Here is a 6,833-nt window from a genome sequence, read left to right on the forward strand (position 1 = left end):
ATAAATTTTTATGTCAGCATCCATCCCACAATTGATAGGCAATCCTCACTTAGATGTCTTTTGACAGTAAGAAAGGCAAAAACATTTCTTATCCCCATTCTCAGATGCCAAACTACTGCAAAACTATCAACCCAAAGCTTACTCGAAAAAATTCATGGGGTTCTTAAAAGAGTTAAAAAATAGTTTTCATTTTCATTTCTTTTTAAAAATAGATACCAAAAAAAAACTTTTCATTTAAGAAAAACAAAACAGTGCCAAATGTTAGTATTTCCTAAGAGCCTATGAAAGACTCTAAGCATACAGAAACTTACTAGATGAACTACTTCACTGAAAAACTCCACATACCACCAGCCAAAAAATAAAACTTAATCAGATACAAATTTTATATGCCATGTGCTATATTTTGCCATTTTTACATTAACTCATCCAATCTTCACCTTGGGATGTAATGTTATCCCCATTTTTCTAGAAGGTGGGTTACTTTCATTGTTAGGATTAAACCCAGTATGGTCTGGTTCAAAGTCCTCTTGTCTTCATTATATATTAAATTATAAATAAAGGCTTGCCTTCTTATAATTTTTCCTAGAGGCTAGACCTCTAGGACAACACAACGACAAGGCTCTTACATAGAACTTAGGGGATTTAGTCAAAATCAAACAATTATAGATATACAAATGTAGATTATAACTATTATGGATTCTAGACACTCATGTAACATTTTCTGGAGACACAAATTTATCTTTATGATTTGATTATAAATTGCATGTCTCCAACAATTCAGTCTAATATTAACACAATTCAATTTTGCAGTACCTATATTTTTCCCTCTTTATTATGTGCTATACACATAAATGATCAGATATCCAGCACTCAAAAGTGCACAAAGGAAGACAGTAATAGGAGTAATGAGATTATCCACAAAAAAAGAAAAAAAAACAAAAACCAACAGAGGCAAATTACAGCTTCCAGAACCTGATCCTAAAACAGGAAAACCACTCAGCCTTACTTCCTGTATTGCCTATACTAAAAAATTTGACGACCATCTTAGGTATTTCTGATATTATTTGTTGAAAGCCAGACCAAGCCAATCTATGCAGAACTTCATCCCAGGCAAGCCAAGTAAGCTAAAACGTAAAATTTATATGATTTCCTATGCTGAAGTATTTAGGAGTAGAGAGCCATGATGTATGTAACTTACCCTCAAATGGTTCAGGAAAAACACAGTATTTGTGTAATAGAGAGATCATGTGATAAATGGATAAAATAGTAACAGGTGAATCTGAGTAAAGGTTACATGAGTGTTGTATTTTTCTTATTCCTGCTACTTCTCAGAACTTCTCAGTACATTTCAGTACATTTCCAAATAAAAAGTTAAAACTTAATGACATGGCATTCTATCTGAAATCAACAATACACATCTGGATTACACAGCAACATTTTTACAAATGCAAAACATGGGTTTTTAAGAAAAATTTAGTGATTTGTGAGCAAATATACACCATATCCTACCTACTAATAATCACTTACGAATAAATTTCAAACTATATTGCCATGTAATGAAATGCGGCAATGGTGACTTGAGTTTAAACCAAAACGGGGGGAAAAGCACACACACCAGGTAATTTGGCTTAAGTGCTTCACAAATTTAATAAGAGGTCTTCTGCAAAATGCAGCAAATCTACAATTCAAGTGGTATGTGATATCTCTGATTTGCAATAAAACATAAAGTGAAAAATGAAAAATCTGCCCTATTAGAAAACAATAAAGATGCAGGATGTCTTGGTTTTGATACTTTTATTAAATAAAATTCTTTTTCCACTGAAGCTCAGTTTACATCTTAAGAAAGCAAGTACAGGGAAGAAATATCTTTCTGGATAAATGTTGCAATCTTGTCTCTTACAGCGTTATTATCCTGCCTGCCCATCACAACTTTGATTTCAAATGTGCACCATGCTTTCTTAAAACATAAGGATGCATCAGAAGAGAAATAATGCTCAGGAAAAGTTCACCAAAATTGTGAAATCAACCATCAAAAATGATGTTAACAGTAAAACACCTTTTAAGGATCATCTCTATCCTTTCTGCAGGAACCACACACTTTAAAATCCTTTACTACACCCCCCCCCCCTTATTGAATGGTCCTTCTCTACCCAAGTAGTTCTTAACCTTTGCAAGGAGCGGGGGCTGTCCCTCCAAGTATGGACCCTTTCCAAAGAAAATTATTCACAAACGCAAAATTCTGCACATTATTTCCAGGGACTTCACAACCCCGAGGCCATTATCCCCGCCTCCCTCCCTAAGAATCCCAGCGTAATGTCTCCTCAATTGCCTCTGCAGAACAGCCCCCTCGTCACTATCCCCGGCTGGGACTGCAGACTCTGCCTTCACACAGTGGCTCCAGTCGCTGATCTTTGTCTCTTCGCTCAACTCCCTTCACCTCCGCAAGGTCACTAAATGCCCAACTACCCCTTTAAGCCGAGCCATCACGGTAGTAGTTCCTAAAAGCCACAGAACTTGCCTGTCACAGGGTATGTTTTGCCCCTCGGCCCCACCTACCCTCCCCGTGTCGGCGCGTTACGTCCTTACTACTTGCCCATTATATTCCACCCCCAGCGACCCCCCAGCGCCCGCAGGCCCGATCCCGCACGCCCTCCGGGGCCCTTCCTCCATGCCCGCCCTCCCCGCCGCAGGGACCCACCCCGGGGCCGTGCCTGGGCTCTCCCACGTCGCCGCCTCACCCGCCGTGCCCGCGCCGGCCGTACCCAGGCCCCACGCCCCCATCCTCCAGCGCCTGCGCTGGCAACGGCCGCCTCCCCACCCCCCGACTCCGCGGGACCGGCCTCCGAGCTGCCCTGGCCCCTCCCCTCCGGACACCTGTGCAGTCCCACCCCCGGCACGTACGCCACCCCCAAGGCGTCCGCCGCCTTCCTCCCCTCCCCCTCCCGCCCGGAGGAAGCCAGAGGAGGGAGGGGCGGCGCGGGGGAGGGGAGGCCGCGGAGGGCCGCGCTCCTCGGGGTTCGCCGCGCGCCTGCGACCTGCAGGGCTCCCCAGCGCCCTCTGTCTCCTCCACCAGCGGGGCGGAAGTCGGGGCCTCCCGGACGCCCCCAATGGCGAGATTTACCTTCCTGCCAGGGACGCTCTGCAGACGGCTCCAACATTGACAAACACTACTGAGAACTGACCCCGCTCGGCCGCCGCCGCCGCCGCCGGCTTCCACCCCGCGGGCTCCGCGCCCCCCGCCTCCGCCCGCCTCCCCTGTGCTCCCGCCGCGCCCTCCCGGGCCCGCGCCCCGCGCCCCAGCCTGCGCAGCCGCTCCCGCGCCCCTCCTGGCGCGCGCGCGCGCTCCCGGCCTCCGCGGCCCCGGCCGCGCGCCCGACGCCGGGCCTCCCTCCATTCCTCCCGCCGGCCCGCGGCCCAGCGCGGCCATTGTTCGCGGCGCCGCTCCCGCCCCCTGGCGGCCGTCCGGCCCCCCGCAGAAGCGTGTGCTGCGGTGTGGCGCCGACAAGCAGGGCCCCGGGGCGAGCACTGTTTCCCCGGCCTTGAGAACAAGGACGAGCGAATGCGGGGAACGCGCCCCGTCCGCAATTTCCTGGTCCGCGGCCCGGCCTCCAGCCCCGGCTCCCCGCCCCCTTCGGTGCAAAGGGTGGGCCTGGGGCAGCCCCTTCCACACCTGCACTCAGCAGCTGCCTCCCTCGCCCAGTTCACCCCCTTCTCTTTCCAGACGGTGGTCTGCGTCCGGATTCCTTGTTCGTACCTTCCTCAGGCTCTCTGGCTGCCCCCCTCTGCCCTGCTGGGGACGCGCGACCATCTCGCGTCTGCTCCGGCCGCCGCTGTGTGATGCACGGTTTAGCGGATCCTGCACCTTTCCAGACTGGGGGAGGGAGGGGGGCGGAGGAGGAGGAGGGGAGGACGTTAGTGCAACTGTCTTGCCCGGAAAGCACTAGTGATCAGTTATCACCTGCTCTCCAAGATAGACAGCGAGCCAAACATCCTCCTCGACCAAAAAAATCGTTTTTGGTCACATGAAAAAGAAATCCTTGGAGCCAAAAATGAGGACCATCAGCAAACTGTGCCCTAGATCCTAGGTTGCTGAGGCAAGAGTACCAGAAAACTCGAATTACTTCTTGCTTCGCCCTGGTTTTTGATGTGGGTTACTGATGTCCAGATGACTTTGTTAAACCCAATGAAATTCAACACCTCATTTGGTAAATGGCACCAAAAATAATTTGACAATAAGTCTAGAAATAAAATTATAACTGTGTTTCCTGGAACTTATATTTGCATCATTATTCCAGGGTTCCTTCCCATTATCAATTCCTTACATGAGAAATGTTTACCAGGTCTGTGATTTCAGTCAGAGGATAGTATTGCCTAGTGGTTAAACCAAGGGCACCAGAATTAGATAACTGGGCCTGTTTGTCCACTTGCTAAATAGGACCATGAGTATGTTAGTTACCCAATGAGTCAGTTTATTCTTTTGTTCAAGAGGAGATTACATGTGGCAATATATATTTAAATGTGATTATATACAGCCTTTTATCAGGGCCTGGCATGTGATAGATCTCACATAGTAAAGATAGTAGCTACTGCTACATTCCTCCTAAACTCTTTTATGCTTTTTCCTCTCTTCACCTCTGCCAATTTCCTCAAACTTGACATGTTGCACCCTCCGTAAGTGTGCACCAGTCCTTGATTAATGACATCTAGCTGCTCACACCTAGTATCTAGTTGCATGTTTTGAATGAATACATGCCCTTCATTCCAGCCAAGGGACAAGCCTCCTGCCTGGGTGCCTTTCCCTGGGCTATTCCATCGCTGCAGTCCATCCTCCCCTCCCGTGATAAACAAATCACCCTTCAAATAATTCCAAAATCACCTCCTTGAGAGGCATTCTCTGACACACCCAAGCAGGCCAGTGCTCTTCTCCTGCCTCCCTCTTCTCTGACATGGCAGGGATGTTTGGTTCTGAGCTTGTCTCTACCCATCAACCAGTGCATTGTTTAAGGGCAGCTCTGTCTCATTCATTTTGTAGTTCCAGCATCCAACAGCAAGTGGGTGGAAGTAGTGCTTTTGGAATAAATGGATGAGTTTATGCTTTTGGAAATGACTCTGGAGCAGTCAGAAATTTCATTCCCTTTGGTTCACATCATTAAAGTTAACTGAAAACTTGATGTCTGCTAACTTTTTCTTATAACCAATTTTAAGTCTTTGGTTATCCACTTGCTAACTGAGAAACCTGTTATGTTTAAACCCCAAAGACAATGAATTTTTAAAGACCTGTTATGTAGAAAAATTGTCCTGTACCGTTCTTTGGCTGGTAACTTGATATAAGACAGATGAACAGCAGAGAAACAAATTTAAGTAAATACGTAAAGGAGGCCCTATAAGAACATGAGTCCCAGGGACAAGTTGGACAACTGAGGTTTATATCCCATATTGAGCTAAGGAGTGGGATAGAGGCCTAGGCTTCAAAGGGGAGGAGGATAATTCACAGGACAATAAAAAGAACAGATGTTTGGTAATCTAGATGTTTGCCAAAATCATACAGAAAGATCATTCAGATAAGTTATCTCTGGCAATAGCTATCTCTCCCAGCCAGATCCCCTATCAAAATTCCTTTAGGTAGTTAAGGGAAAGGTAAAAGTTTTTCTTGAGTCTGCTGGGTCTTGATTGCCTTCACTCAGAATAATTCACATGCCTAAGTGGCATATTTGGGGGTCACGTATTCTGGTCCCCTTCAAGCCATAATTATCAGAGAGAAAACTGTTTTAAACTTGCATCAGTACTTTCAATTGCTCAAGGTATATTGCATCAGTACATGAAATCACTTGAATAACGTGGAAATCCACAAAAAGATCTATGATCTTCTTAGGACTTTACTTTAAAATCAAATATTTGTATGAGTCAGAAATAATGGATATTTAAAGTGGAGTGGTCCTATTGGCAGCTGATTAAAACAAAGCAACCGATTTATTAATGCATCTTTATCAAGTGCCATTGCAGTCAAATAATCAACAATCAGAAAAAAGATAAGGCTTTCAAATTCATCATGGTCGAGCTTGAGCAATTTGAATGCAACAGATTCCGGAATCACAAATCATGATTTCTCTTCCAGCTATGTTCTCTCTTATAATGTCCTTTTCTTGACATCTATTTCTGTAAAATTCATCTGACCCCAGTGCGCAGCATGTTACTCTCCTTTATATGCTTACATCCAAACATATTTTTATCACCACGCAGTATGTTTCTTCCAGTGCAACTTCAGCTCCTTGAAGACACGAACAAAGACTTCTTCATCTTTGCTTCTGCAGCATGTAACACAACGCCTGTAGTGATCAATAAGTGCTGATTGAATGAATGGATTAGTGAATTTGACAAACATTTACTGAGTACCTATTATATGCCAAGTACTATTTGTGGCCCAGGAATATATAGCAATGAAAAAATCACAAAGTCTTTATCCTCATGGAACAGAGGAATGAATTAGTTGATAAATGCATGAAATAAGCACTTCCAAAACCTTCATCTCTATCAGAATACCATTCTGGAAATACCAATGTGTTTATGTGTGCACTAATAAACGTGTGATTTGTTGGAACTCAGTATTTTTTTCCATAGTGATGATGTCAACTAGTTTTTAGGCCATCAGCTGCCTAAAACACTGTACTAAAAATAGTCAGAATAAATGTTTTAAATATAATCAATACAAGTAAGGGAACAAAATTTTATTTAATAAAGTAGAGAGAAGTTCTTTTAAGGCTTATGAAACATTCTGTTCAATAAATATTTTTGAATAAAAATAAAAGAAAACCAATTATGCTTATATGACTTTC

General features: G+C 44.7%; 1 protein-coding gene and 1 long non-coding RNA gene across 18 annotated transcripts in view; one reads left to right on the forward strand and one right to left on the reverse strand.

Moving 5' to 3' along the window:
- The window catches only part of STAU2 (staufen double-stranded RNA binding protein 2), a 369,184-nt gene extending 365,299 nt beyond the window's left edge, over positions 1–3,885 (reverse strand). For 12 of the 17 annotated variants that reach the window (XM_073229713.1, XM_073229703.1, XM_073229712.1 and 9 more), the window contains exon 1: positions 3,122–3,209. The gene's annotated coding sequence lies outside the window, so the exon portion shown is untranslated. Of the gene's footprint in view, positions 1–2,698; positions 2,803–3,121; positions 3,263–3,754 lie in introns of those variants that run through there. The other 5 variants (XM_073229706.1, XM_073229704.1, XM_073229699.1 and 2 more) reach the window with 5 other exon arrangements.
- LOC140847938 (uncharacterized) lies at positions 3,434–4,275 on the forward strand. Its single transcript, XR_012128254.1, has 2 exons — positions 3,434–3,592; positions 3,722–4,275. It is a non-coding gene; the product is annotated as an uncharacterized lncRNA (long non-coding RNA).
- The last annotated feature ends 2,558 nt before the right edge of the window (positions 4,276–6,833 follow it).

This window comes from Manis javanica, chromosome 2 (assembly GCF_040802235.1).
Source record: "Manis javanica isolate MJ-LG chromosome 2, MJ_LKY, whole genome shotgun sequence".
In the NCBI taxonomy this organism is placed as follows: domain Eukaryota; kingdom Metazoa; phylum Chordata; class Mammalia; order Pholidota; family Manidae; genus Manis; species Manis javanica.